We start from the raw sequence: 15,042 nt of genomic DNA, 5'->3' as shown, positions 1-15,042 counted from the left end.
CCTCGCAATCTTCCTATAGTCTTATCCGCCAACCTGACTATCTGCTCTCTTGCATGCTCTTGGAATCCATATCGTTGCCGTTAACTTCCATTAGTTGTCTTGACTTGCCTTGCCGATGCCCATTTATTCTTCTTGATTTCGACTAGCATGTCATTAACCCAGCGCAAAAAATTCCTTAAGGATGAAAGAGCCCTCACTAAGATCACCAATACCTGACAAGAGCTTGGTCTGTTACGTTTCCACAGCTCTGTTTGGCCACATCGCAGCGCTATCACTTTACCTGTCTTCTACCTTCTGGCTTCTAAGAGTTAGTCTTTTATATATTTTTCCACGTGTTCCAGAGGCGAGCATCTGAGTAGGCACTGAGACATATCTGTAATAACTCTCCTACGAAAGTAATAGTCGAAAGGAGCATTGGAAGGTATAATATTTACCCATGTGTCGGCAGAGCTTCCTTTCTAAATGTGAAGCATGTGCGAAGTTTTCACGACCAAGGTCCTTTAAAATACAACTTTCTAGCTAGTTCACACTTCCACCATACATGTAGCTATCAAATGCTAAAAAATCTCCATCTCAACATGTAATTGGGAATTTAAGCCAACTCCATTATTCTCTAGAGAGTCATGAGCAGTTTCGTATGAAGCTCGTTTTCAGAACACGCATCAGCTTTCCTTGAACTCGAGGCTTTCATTACGTGAAACGCCCGATATATGTAACCCTGCAATCGCTTTCTGCCTTCATGCTAATGTGTTTATTTTAACCCCCCCCCCCCCCCCCCCCCCCCGCCCCCAAGCAATGCCTGGCCGTTTCTATAAACTTTTAACTTCCATATCGTGATAGAAAAAAACTCATTTTCAACTTTCCACTTATGCACTTCTCTCTCTAGTACGTACTACTAAAATAGTGAAAATAATGTCATTCTTCTGGCAGCTTCACGCAACACAGAATGCTTTGTGAAAGTTATATCAAGTGATAGTTTGTTTGAAATATTGTTTCACTCGCATTTAAGTCTCGTTACAGGGGCGCTTTCTTATTGAACGCTATGGCTGCGTGTGTTTTGACGCCACTGACAAAACAACACGTTGTATGCAACATGACTACCACCTCCATAAAGTGTTGGAAACATTGCCCGTCCTGACACCGGTAGTCGGTGAAATATAACAGCTCGTATAGAACCCACTTTATGTTTAAAGTTTTCTTTCTGAGTTACATACAAATATATATTTCTATGCAACTCAGGAACGAAAGAGAAAATATTTCACAAAAAGAACGTTCCACCAATAGAGCCATAGGAGAACGAAAGCACGCTGCATCACGACTGCTGCGCGAGCCTATTGCAGGAGCGTATCATGCGGGGAATTGTTTCTTAATGGCCTATCCTAATTGGCGTTCCGGAGCAACGTTCTCAATCCCCTAAGGAGCATAAAATCCACCGCAGCATCAGGAAATCCAAATCAACGGCGTATTCCTGGCTGTACGAGGCAAAGCGGCACGATCCGCCTCAGAGAGAGTCCCTCCTGACGCACTATCCAAACGGAGGGCCTGCATCTAAGACTTCCAACGAAAACAGTTTCATTTTGCAAAGCAATAAAGACGGGGTCCAGATCGCCGATTGGAATACGCCGTTAGACGCCGTTTCATTTTAACCCTTTGATGCGCCATTTTTGTTTCCTTCGAAATTAAATATTTTTACGCCTAATTATTACATTTAGATCTTTAGAAAGATTATTCGGTAGTTTTACAACACAAAATACTAGCGGTTGATTTTCTTCAGGGATGTGTAAAATTTTGCATAATGTGTCATAATTCATGAATATACCATCGAAATTCCCCGAGTCGTAAAGTAGTCATCTGAAGCAGCGTGGAATTATTTAACATTTACAAGGTCCACATTCCGCTTGAAATCACAGAAAAAATCATTGTATTACCGGTGGGAAATTACGTCTGGACAGAAATGGCGGACGATGTGAGACCCCGCTCAATCTATTTACTGCGTTCACTACATGGAGACATGAAGATGGAGGATGTAAAATTCACCTGAAAGACACAAAAAAATCAATGCTGCGTGCAGCACACTCCAAAAAACACTGCGAGTTTGCCACGTACAAAATTCTGTGCATGGCGCGTCCAGGGGTTAAGCAAGAAATTGGTAGAGATTTAACGTAATTAAACCGAGTAGACGTGCGAAAGAAGGTGTTCATTCTTCATTTAGAAGGTGCACTTAAGATCCGCCTTAAGGGTTTAACGTGATATCTAGTGGATTGATGTTCACATATGCAAAATTGATCCTTGTCTGCTTAACGTTCATAGATGGCGGCCTGTACGCATGCCACTAACAGCGCAGTGGCGCAGTGGTTAAGAGATGTACCACTGCAGTGTCAGGTAGCTGTTGATATAACAGCCACCGCTAGAGATTGTGTGACTATTTTGCTCTTCCCGAGCAACCTCTGGCGCAGCTGGAGCAACGCTCCACCGAGCCTGCCCGAGCTTACCCGAGAAACTCGGGTGAGCTAGGCTGGTAACTTGGGTTGCTAGACAACGGCACAAGATCATACGTACAGGCGCCCACAGACTTAACACGAAAGGCGGAGCGCGTGGCTTGGACTGCCGTCAGCGCCGCGAAGCGATAGCCATCGGGTGCGAGATGATGCTCACGGTATGTTCACGGCGGCTAACGACAGTCGGTGCGCAGCTCGCTTTCACTGGTTTTTCGCCTGTGGCCGGTCGCTGCGTAGACAGCGCTCTCGAAGGGGGCGTGCCCCGGCATTTTGCTATCGGATGCCGCTTACCCCCAACTATCAGCTACTGCAGTTTGGAATATTTTTTAGTTTTTTACTTCTGCTGCACTGTCTCTTTCGGGCAATCCTTGTAGGTTATGTTTAGAAAATGACTCTCATGCATGCCATATGTCACTGGACGCCTGAATCTAGATGGATGGTATATGGACTGTATAGTCGCGGAGTGGTACGGGCTATGAGAGGCGTCGTAGTACAAAGGTCTTGATTGATTTAAGCCACCTGGGGTTCTTCAACGTCATCTGAAATCGCGCGGTGGACGGGCGAGACGGGAAGACGTCATGTAGAGATGTTGCCCGCATACGGAATTCGTTGCCTGGAGTTTCGGCATGTATTGGTGAACTACGCACGCCGCAAGGCCCGAAATTTATCCTGTTACATCGGCAGCCTGTGGGCCAAACTCGCAAGGCGCGCGAGCAGCGGCAGCTAAGCGCGCAATTTCGGTATCCCGCGATAAGAAAACTGTCACGCGTTTCACGGGCGTGCGAGGCCGCATCCGATAGCAAAATGCTGTGACGACCCCACATAATGCGCAGGTCCACACGGGACGGAGAGGCAAGAAGACACCGCATGGCTCAGTTTAAACAAAGTGATGTATTCAATAATTACACATTGTACATCAGAGGCTGGGGCGTCCGAGCTTACGTGGCGACGCCTTCATGGGGGCGATGGAGGGGCTCCGGAGTTGCGATCCGTCGGTGGCTGGCAGAAACCGCGCGCAGTCCGGCTTCGGCGCTCAAGGACCCTTTTTTGTGTACGATGTCGTCCTCCGCGTCCTTTTCGTCTGCCCTGGCCAGCTATATGTGCTCCGCCGGCCACGCCCGATCTCCTGTCCTCCAGGCTGGATTGTCTCCTTCTTCCTCCTTTCCACGGCGGCGCCTGCGGCACCCCCGACCTCCCTCGTTGGAATGTCGTTGGTCTCCCGTCGGCAGCTTTCTTCTCTTGTCGGGTTGTCAGCCTCTCCTGTGTCCTTGTACGGCCAGGCAGCCTAATTGGGCTGGCTTTCCCTCCCGCCGGCGTCTTTGTACCATTGTACCCCTTCAGTGGCTTTGCCGATGCTGGGGGCTCCGTCTACGCGGCGCCGCCGAACGCGGACCGTTTAAGGGGAGACAAGGGAGTAGGACGGTTGAGCACAGAGAAGATTCCGTCGAAGATATGGGCCCTGGTAGCTCACGCACGGAACGTCACACTCGCTTATCCTCCAGAAGAATGTTCTCCGAACATTTGAGTCCTTGCAGCTCCCCTTCTTTTTCTGAATCGCCTCGCACAGTGCGTCCGACAAAACACTTTTCGCTGCACACAACACCACTGCACAGCACCATATGCCTCAGCTGTCATAACTGGCGTCTCCAGGGGCAGCACTGATCTTCTTTCACAGATAAACATGAAACTCGGCACCCAAGCCTCTCCTTGCTAGTCCAAACTGGAGGAAATAAATTTACCACAGTTACAAAGGAGCTCCCACTTCCAGCACAATCACGGCACAGACAAAAAAAAAATAACGAAAGGAAGTCGGGCATGTTCTGCATCCTGTAAAAGTGTTACTTAATGACAGAAAGGCTTAACTAGCAACTCCGATATCTTAACACATAAGCATATAGCAATGTTGTGAGCTGCAGCATTACACAGTCTTAACCAGTCCCCAACTCCGCTCTGTTTACGCCATTAGTCCGACTTAGCTTTCCGATTTCGAAGCGGATATCGGCGTTCATGAGTCGTACCAAGTAATTCTGTGACCCCTTGTCTGCTTTGAGACTCGCGAGGGCTCGTGGCAGGAGCCTCTCTTGGAGTTATCTGCGCGGCAACATCGCGCGCTTCTTCCTCCAGCAATTCATGAAGTAAATCCGGTGGCATTCCTGCCGTAACCTCTGGCGCTTGCCGAACAAATGCAGGAGAGGGCGTTTCTTGCGAACTATCTGCGCGCTCCGCTTCACTTCGGTCCCCATCAAAATCCGCGCTTTCCTCCTCCTCATTTCGTGAATACTGAACCGGTGCCGACTTGAGGCGATTTGCGTGTATCCTTATCAAGCGGCGGTTCACGTCTCGGACCCTGAAGTTTACCGGAGAAAGCTTCTCGACAACCTCGCACGGTCCTCTCCACCTCGTCTGGAACTTACGAGCCAACCCAATCTGTCTTTGGCAGTTTTCGATGTACACGCTGTCCCCCACATCAAACGGCGCGTCTCTAGCACCGCGATCGTGCACCTCCTTCCTGCGCTTCGCCGCTTTCTTTAAGGCCTCCTTTGCGATGTCCCTCGCCACTTGCACGCGCGATTCTAGCTCAACCTTATAGTCGTCCAGTGAAGCGTATGGGACACGACGGGGGCCCTCTGGCACTTCACTAGGCTGGTCCGGGTCTTGGCCGTAGAGAAGAAAGAATGGCGATTCGCCCGTGGTCTCGTGTGCTGCGGAATTGTAGGCAAACATTGCATACGGGAGCCACAAGTCCCAGTCCCGCTGGTCGCGCGAAACAAAATGCGACAGGAACCCGGCCACGGTTTGGTTCAGTCGCTCCACCGCGCCGTTGCAAGCCGGATGGTACGGTGTTGTCTGCTTCTTAGTGATCTTAAGCAGCTCGCAAACTCTCATTAGCTGCGACACGAAGTTCGTTCCCCGATCTGTCAAGAGTTGCCTCGGAGATCCATGTCGGAGCACGACCTGTTCGACAAATGCTCTTGCAACCGTGTCTGCTTTCTGATCTGGGAGTGCTACCGCTTCCGCGTATTTTGAAAGGTGATCGACAAATACTAAAATGTACCTGTTTCCAGCAGTGGTCGTGGGCAATGGGCCCATTATATCCATACCTGTCCGCTCGAAAGGAGCCGAAACCTCAGGGAACGGCTGAATTGGTGCTGGCCTGCGTCCCTTGGGTGTTTTTCTTTCGAGACAGGAATGACACTTCGCACAGTAGTCTCTAACATCCTGTCGCATGCCACTCCAAAAGTACAAAGGCTCGACGCGCCTGCGTGTCTTCGCTACGCCAAAATGACCGGCGCACGGCGCATCGTGGAACGCGCGAAGAACCCTTTCTGTCCACGACCGAGGTATGACGACTCTCTCCCAAGCGGTTTTCTCTGGTCTCCCTTTCCTGGTTGGCCTCGTGCGCCGACACAGGGTGCCGTCTTTGCCAATGAAATAACCTAGCTGTTCGGGGTGAGATGGTGCGCCCTCTAAGCTTTCGATTATTCGCTTCAGGTCAGGATCTTTGCACTGCTCTGTGCGTAATTCGGCGGGGTTGACTACGGGGACAAACTCATCTATAGCTGACACGGCAGCTGTACGGCTGAGCGCATCAGCATTCAGATGTGTCTTTCCTGACTTGTGCTCCACCTCAAAGCAGTATTCCTGCAGCTGTAGATTCCATCTAGCGAGTCGCGAGCTAGGGTCCCTGACACTCATCACCCATTTCAGAGGATGGCAGTCTGTGACTAGCTTAAATGGGCGGCCGTAAAGGTAGCATCTGAAGTGCTTTACTGCCCAGACAACGGCGAGGCACTCCCTTTCTGTAGCTCCGTACTTCTGCTCTGTGGGGCTCAGCTGTCGGCTAGCAAAAACCTCGGGATGTTCTTTGCCCTCGATAACCTGAGATAACACAGCACCAACTGCAAACTTTGACGCATCTGTGGCCAAAACGAAGGGCAAATTAAAATCCGGGTGGCGCAACAGCGGTGCACTCATTAGCTTCCTCTTCAGGGCCCCAAAAGCATCCTCCTCGTTTTTGCACCAGCGAAAGGCGACATTTTTGGCTGTTAAGGCAGTGAGCGGCTTAGCGAGCTTGGCGAACTCCTCTATGTGCCTTTGGTAGTAACCGATCAGGCCGAGAAACTGCCGGACCTGGCGGACACTAGTCGGGGATGAAAAATCCGAGACACACCTTAGTTTCTCAGGGTCCGGTCGCACGCCATCAGCTGAAACAACGTGCCCGAGGTATTTCACCTCGTTTTTGAGGAATTGGCACTTAGAAGGCTTCAGCTTGAGACCAGCTCCTCTTAGTCGCACCAAAACCTGCTCAATATCGCGCAAGTTGTTCTCAAAACTTTCACTGTATATGATTATGTCATCCATATACACGAAGCACAGCTTCCCCAGAAGACCCGCCAGGATAACATCAGCGGTTCTCTGCCAGACAGCAGGGCTGTTGATCAGACCCATCGGCATTCTTTTCCATTCATAGTGCCCTGAGGGCGTGTTGAATGCCGTTTTCTCAGCATCTGCCGGATCCATTGCTATCTGCCAGAATCCCGCCGCCATGTCCACTACCGTGAAGTACCTGGCAGAGCCCAGCTGAGAAAGCGTCTCCTGTATATTGCGAATGGGGTATGGATCGATGCGAGTTACGGCATTTAATCTGCGGTAGTCCACCACCAATCGATACGAGCCATCTGGCTTTTCCACCAATAGTGCCGGTGCTCCCCATGGTGATTTTGAGTGTTCGACAATGCCGCGATCAATAAGGTCCTGCACCTGCCGCTCCATCTCCTCACGTTGGGAGTAAGGAATCCTGTACGCACGTTGGTAAACGGGCGATGAAGTGCCGGTTTCTATCCTGTGCTTTATAACGCCACAGCAGCCCAAATCCAGGTTGGACGCGGCGAATACCTCTGAGTAGTCGTTCAGCAAACCAGCCAGAGCCTCCCTCTCCCTGGATTTTACGTGGGAAAGATCGAACAACGCATTTGGAGGAGCCGAAGGACTAGCATGCTCTACAGTTGCGAGTACCGTATCGGTGGGCTCATGTTTCTCTATCGCAGAGGTGAAGAAAGCCAATGTTTTGTTCTTGGGAAGGCTCAGTGGCTGCTGGCTACAGTTAACCACCCGTAGAGGCACTCTGTGGACGTCATTAACAGTCACGAGGCACGCGGCTGCCTTCAGGCCATTACTAAGAGAGTCGACCGGTTCAAGCACTCCCACGGCGCCGCTCTCTACATCTGCAGGCACATAAGCGTACAAAATGTGCTCCGACCACGGAAGGACGACCGCCTCATCGACCAGCTTCACGGCAACCCGCGAATATACCTTCTCTAATGATCCCACTGTTTGACGTGTGTCAATATCGGTACTGCGAATCTCAGCCCTGCTCCTGTTCAAAAACGGAACTTTTGAGCCCCCCGCATTAAGTTCTTCCTCAGAGAATGAGACTACTACCTTCCCTTTTCTCAAAAAATCCTGCCCTAATGTACCTGACACTCCGTTTGGCAGAGACACCGTGTCCGGGCATACGTAGCAGGGGTGCTCCAATGCAATTCCGCCGAGAGTGAAGTGTAACCGGTAGAGCCCACTTATGCCAAGAGGATCCCCCGTTATGCCTACAAATTTGGTTGCCATACCACCAGACGCTTCCAACACCTCGCGATCCCCTCTCCTTCGAAGCGTGTTAAAGCTGCTTTCCTTAAGCAAGGTCACCTTTGACCCCGTGTCTATCAACAATTCCATGCAACAACCATTTAACTTGCAACGCACAACAGGGCATGCCTCGTCGGCCACACAAACCACCACCACCTCATTACCCACTGCTCCCTCCCCACGCTCATCGGGATGGGGAGGACAACCTAGTTTTTTGTCCCTGTATCTGGGGCCTCGCTGTAGGCTTGCTTTGGGCGTGTCTCGCCTGCTTCTCTTTGTGGCTCCCCACGGCGCACGTTTGGGCAGAACCTTGCGATGTGTCCGCGACCCTGGCACGCAAAGCACACGATTTCTTCAAAATCTCGCATACCGCGCCTGTAGCTTTGTGGCGGTCTCCGGTTTCCAGCGAATGGGCGCCGTTGAGCGCCCGCTTCAACCTGGCGTTCCACATGCTGAGATAGCAGCTGCTCTAAGCGATCTAACCGCTCTGTCAAGAGAGCAACCTCAGGGTTGGGCACCGCTCTCTCTATGACGCGAACTCTCGCTGCGGCCGCCGTTAGCGCCTCATTTCGTTCCTCATCCAATGCGGCCGCCACGGCTTGGTCGAAATTGCAAGGCTTGCGCGAGAGCACGAACCGGCGCACGGGGTCTTGCAGACCAGCCACAAAGAAAGCGGTCATTTCCTCTTTAAGTATATCCTCCGCATATTTCTTCTTTAGCTGGTCTCCTTCCTCCTCCCTACTCAACGTATCGCGCGCTAGGCGCTGAAGCCGCGACGCAAACGTTCGCACGTCCTCCCCTACCATCTGTCCGGCGTCACGGAACCTCTGTACCCGCACATGACGTGGTTCAGTGTCGAAATGCTCGAACGCGAGCGTCTTAAATTCCGCAAATGATTTTGTGGATTTTACTTTTTCGTCTCGCCATGCAAAATCATGAGCAGCTCCTGCCATCTTACACCTCGCCATTCCCAGCATTTGAGCATCGGACCATCCCCCCATTTTCCCAATCTCTTCTAGCATGGAAAAGAAATCGCAGATTGGAACCCCTGTCTTGTCTCCCGTAAACGTCGGAATGACGCTTCCTAATGCCAGCATGCTTACTCCGAGCGACGGCTGTGGAGTGGGAGCTCCGTACAGACATTTTTTTCCGCTCCAGCTTTCCGGTGCCTCTAGCCTCTCAAATGGGGGTCAAAGTCCCACAATCAGTCCCGTGATTCCCCTTTCATTACAATTTTGAAGTCATGAATGTCGCAGCATTCAGAGGACATTTGCTTTTGAGACCCCACTTCTGACACCAGTGTGACGACCCCACATAATGCGCAGGTCCACACGGGATGGAGAGGCAAGAAGACACCGTATGGCTCAGTTTAAACAAAGTGATGTATTCAATAATTACACATTGTACATCAGAGGCTGGGGCGTCCGAGCTTACGTGGCGACGCCTTCATGGGGGCGATGGAGGGGCTCCGGAGTTGTGATCCGTCGGTGGCTGGCAGAAACCGCGCGCCGTCCGGCTTCGGCGCTCAAGGACCCTTTTTTGTGTACGATGTCGTCCTCCGCGTCATTTTCGTCTGCCCTGGCCAGCTATATGTGCTCCGCCGGCCACGCCCGATCTCCTGTCCTCCAGGCTGGATTGTTTCCTTCTTCCTCCTTTCCACGGCGGCGCCTGCGGCACCCCCGACCTCCCTCGTTGGAATGTCGTTTGTCTCCCGTCGGCAGCTTTCTTCTCTTGTCGGGTTGTCAGCCTCTCCTGTGTCCTTGTACGGCCAGGCAGCCTAATTGGGCTGGCTTTCCCTCCCGCCGGCGTCTTTGTACCATTGCACCCCTTCAGTGGATTTGCCGCCGCTGGGGGCTCCGTCTACGCGGCGCCGCCGAACGCGGACCGTTTAAGGGGAGACAAGGGAGTAGGACGGTTGAGCACAGAGAAGATTCCGCCGAAGATATGGGTCCTGGTAGCTCACGCACGGAACGTCACAATGCGGAGGCACGCCCCCTTCGAGAGCGCTGTCTACGCGGCGACCGGCCGCAGGCGAAAAAGCAGTGAAAGCGAGCTGCGCACCGCCTGTCGTTAGCCGCCGTAAACACACCGTGAGCATTATCTCGCACCCGATGGCTATCGCTTCGCGGCGCTGACGGCAGTCCAAGCCACGCGCTCCGTCTTTCGTGTTAAGTCTGTGGGCGCCTGTACGTACGTATGGTGACAAGAGTCATAGTCGGTGTTGGTGAGAGTAAGAGTTCACTTTCGAATTTGAAGCATGCTTAACATAAAGAGTATACAAAGCGGTAGAATCACTTCGAACGCTCCTCGGGGATGTAGAGGTAGTGTGCCCTGCTCGCGACCCAAATGACAGTGCTTCAATTCCGCTTGAACGCTTTTTTTTTTCGGCGCAACTGTTTTTCTTTCTACGTCACCACTCACTGGAGCAATGGCGCTTTTTCCTGACACGTACGGACAAGGCCAAGGCTGGCTTTCCTCTAGAACGGAGCCTTTAATACTATCAAATTACCAAAACACACCATGAGCTTTCAACTTTCTGGCGAAAAGGCAAAAACTTAGTTTTTACACGGACCTCTGGCTGTCGGTGGTTGTACAAAAGAACCAGAGTAAATAGCAGTTTTCACTGAAGTACAGGGTGTGCGGCGTGTAATGAAGCAACGAACACGTCTGCCAGTAATGAAATTCATAAAATTTGGAAGTTCCTACAGCACAGAAAGTATTTAGAAAGGACATTGACAGCTTCTTTAATGCGCAGGTCATTTGAAACCGCACATCAACTTCATGAGCGACCCGTACTGAACGGCCGCGAACTCCTGAGGGCGCTGAGCAGTAACGATGTACACGAAAGCGCGGAGCAATCGTTGCAGATAAGCGCATTTAAACCAATGGGCGCCGCACGCAAAGTGCTTGCAAATAACTAAAAGAAGATTTTTGAAGGAAAATCTACCTAGGCTTAAGAGTGAATAGCGCAGCAACCTGCTGTGGGTTTATGACATCGATGTCCAACTACGACGAAGGCAGGCTGCCGTTTTGGAAAAACCCCTCATGCGTGTGGGGGAAGACTCACGATGTCATAAGAATGGTCCACGCTATTACGTTCAGGGCCACTTTCTTTTTGTATTTGCCGTCTTTCTGTTGAATCGCATCCAACTTAGTTTGGCGACATCTGTCTTGGCGAAAGAGATTGAAGATTATTTGAAATTCGTTTTCTTTAAAAATCTATTCTTTTGCCCTTTATCGCTATTTTAATGCTATCGGCAGCGAAAATCCCACTTGTTGCTGAAAAAAATATGGAGGATAAAGATGAAACTCTCCTTTGCCAGCACTTGTTACAAACTTGCGGGGTACGGGCGAGAACGGCTCCTCCGTGACCACCGCTTTGAAGTGTGTGATGGTGCAGAGTGTAGCCTCAGGGATACGAGTAGAAAAACTGGCTTGATCACTCCGCATTTCGTTTGCCAAATGATGGTGATGGCGATGCTTGTATCTAATTTTTTGTTATTCGATCTAGCCTATAGCATAAATTATCAGTTTTCGTGCAAAATAGCTTTTTTTTATTAACATGCAGTTAGCTATCGACAAGGCCAAATCCAATTCAGTTCCAAAGTTCCCTCAAAAGTTTTTCTTTCAAATTTTATAGCGTTTAAGTCAGTAGCGCAATAGTAATTTATTTACTGTTATGTCGTTCTTCTCATTCTGAAAGCAGCCCATGGAAACAGGAATTTGCCTATATTGTCCACATTTCAATTCGTTACATCTGTGGTCCATCGTAAGAACGCTGAATTTAAAATTTCTCCTTTGAATCTTAGGCACATATGAAGCTTCCCGAGAAAACGCGTCTTTTTTTCGGGAGCATAAGCATCTTATCCGATGAGAGAAATCCTTTTTCATATTCCTCTTCTCTGGTGCTGCACACGGAATATTACGCAAAGGGAACGTAGGGAAAGACTGTCCCTGATTTAGAACGTCCCGTTTTACAAACGCCGTAAAGCGATGCTGGATCTTACGACTTCAAAGGTATGAAATATCGAGGCTTCCCGCCGACGGTACCTTCTTGCGAATTCCTAGCGTGCTCGGTTCGAGCCTTTGAACCCTGCAAATCTTCGCCGGTGGCTGAATGTCTGTTGAGAAAGACTCAATACCGTCGCTGCTGAATTCGCATGCAGCAGAGAAGGCAGCTATCGAAGGTTCTAGTCGCTTATCTAGTTTTCCCTCCTTTGTTTCTAGCCATCGCGCATTGCATCGATCTCTGGATTCCGCTTGACAAAAGGGCAGGCTGCGCCCCTTAGCGTGTATAAATGCGGGCGGTTTCGGTGAAATATGACCCGGCGGCAGAATGAAATATCGTGGCCGAGCTAGTTGGTAAAGCGTTCGCTCTAGGGAACTTTCGCTGGGTATTTATCTTCCAGCAGGCGGTTACGCGACGTATCTTGGACCGCACCCGTTACTGCCAAGAATGGGTTGCAGAAAACTCCCGGTTGGTGAAAAATGCTGCGGCGCATACCTTATTCTTAGTTCAGCTAGCTCTTACAAGTCCAATAACTGACTTCTTTTTGTCTGTCTGCGCGTAGAGAGGTGGGAGGGGGGGGGGGGGGGGGGGAGGTCAAAAAGATACAAGGTTCACACTTGTCTCCATATTCTTTGGAAACACAGTCGCACACGATATTGAAAAGAATTTGGCCTGATATGAAAGGTAAAATTTGTGCTTTGCGCTGTTCACAGTTTATGCATCTCGGACAAATATGACTGAAAAATTAATCTGGAATTTATACACAGAAAGTTGTAACAGAAAGGACGCTGACTTACGCCGACTTACTTCTGACTTACATTGGAATTCACACATAGATAATACATATTCCAAGGCCTCAAAAGCACTGTGCAGCCTCAGACGAAATATGCGTAGTGCAACCCCTTCAATAAAATGTCTGGTTCTAAAGAGCTTAATAAGGCCCATTCTTGAATATATAAAAGGGCGGAGGAATGCAGAGCCTAAGGGTAGTTGCACAGCAGAATGCAGAGCTCTATGCTAAAGCAAAGCTATAACAGCTGTCGCTGGTTCATGCGCTACGTAGGTGGGTAAGGCTAGCTCTGCATTTTCTTTCTCCAGCGCAATGTATAAGCATGACCCATGACCGCTTTAAGCGTTCTGCCCGTTGCCCTGTTTCAGTGGTTCCCCTCTGCTCAATGTCGCGCGTTAGATCCAAAATTGAGTGAGTGTATTTTTAATACAGGAGACCAAAATTGACGTAAACAGAGTTTCTAGAGTACAGTCTGCGTCACCCTTGCGTGGAGCGCTCCATGGCGTCTTCCTCTGCATGAAAGTGTACACTTTCTCGTAGCGTCTAGCGTTTAAACGTTACGCGGGCGCAGAAGTAGAGCCACACGAACCTGCAAGCAAGGCGGGCACAAGCACTTTCCCCGCAAACCATGGACTCCTTTTTAATTGCAGTTTTGACTGCGTGGAGCAGACTGCTCGAGCGCTGCACACAAGGGTGACGTAGACTGCACGTTAAAACATCCCATGTGATCCAAATATTTCTCGACCTTGCACTAAAGCATACCACGAATCCCATTGTTGTTTCGGCACAATAAATAAATGAAGCAAGCAAGCAGGCAAGCAAGGCACAGGCAGGCACAGGGAGGCACAGGCAGGCAGCCGCCAAGCAAACAGGCAGCCATGCAGGCAGCCAAGCCGTATAAAAAAAGCCAAAGAAGCCATATAAAAATAGCGGGACCATTTCCATTTCCTGGGCATTTCCTTCTTTGTCCCTGCTCTAGTTTTCACCGTCTTCAGAATACTTTGCATATATGAACCAAGTAGCCCGAACTAAAGCATTGCTTGAGACTAATTTCATGTCAGGGCAAAGTTTTATACAGCAGTCTTTTTGCAAGAGGCCGCGTCTGAAATTCTCCACACTTAGGCGAGCGCTAATACAGGAACAATGACTAACACTCGGCAGTGGAAACATGTCTTGTGCCCAGCTCGCGAGACGCGCGGTATAAGAGGATTGAAAATGGCTACGGCAGCGGGCGCTGACACTGTCTGGTTATGTAGCTCGAATGAGGTGAGTAGCCTCGACCGAAACGGTCATTTTCAGCCTGCGTAGTGAGGGAGGATGGGAGGATCGGGCTGTGTTTTCAAACGGCAGCTCGTTCCATCGTCGTCTCCTTTCTTTGACGCTGGCAAGAACTGATTTCAAAACAACAATGTGTCTAGCTCATTTAAAATTCCCTTTGAACTGCTGCACGTGCGTTGGAGACGCGTTGAGCACTGTAGATAGGAAAGGTAAAGGCAATAGCCAAGGGCTTGCTGGATCACTAAGTAAGCTAATGGTTTAAAATTTACAGGGGCTCTTTGGCTCTCACTAACTCAAGTAAACTTACCTTGCTGTTTGCATGGTATTCTACAGCAGTTTCGCTCGCACCAGGATAATGCGTTTTCAGACTGCCACGAGACGAAAGTCACTGTGGACCACTTTAGTGCCGCAATGAAAAAAAGAAATTAATAACTAGACCTCAGCACATCTACTGCTAACCGTTTACTGGCTAGTACGCTTATAAATGGCTTGAAAAAATTAATCTAAAAATCACCTGCGTTATCAAGAGCAGTCTCGTTAGTTAAAAAAATAGGAGTTTTTTTGGGGGGAAGTTACGTCATCTTGATGCCTTAGTCGGTTTGTCAGTGTTAATCAAAATTTATTTGTGGGGTGTTGGCGTCGCCATTAACATACACAAACATAAGGGGCGTATGTTTGAGCATTCTGTATCCATGATCTTTCTTCGTGCTATGAGGTGCTGGTCAATATCCCGTCGGAAACATAAATAATATTTTAAGAGGCACGATTTGTTAAATGCATATGAGGAAGAATATGTATTTAAATCGAATGCCAAGCAGCCAACCTGC

General features: G+C 49.7%; 1 protein-coding gene across 1 annotated transcript in view; it reads left to right on the top strand.

Annotated features, from left to right (window-relative positions):
- Positions 1 to 15,042, top strand: part of LOC149343725 (neural cell adhesion molecule 2-like) — a 218,736-nt gene that overhangs the window by 188,990 nt on the left and 14,704 nt on the right. The window lies entirely within an intron of this gene.

This window comes from Amblyomma mixtum, chromosome 5 (assembly GCF_055824585.1).
Source record: "Amblyomma mixtum isolate Tamu chromosome 5, ASM5582458v1, whole genome shotgun sequence".
Classification (NCBI taxonomy): Eukaryota; Metazoa; Arthropoda; class Arachnida; order Ixodida; family Ixodidae; genus Amblyomma; species Amblyomma mixtum.
Note: the sequence above shows the minus strand (reverse complement) of the source record. Positions and strands in the feature narration are given on the sequence as shown.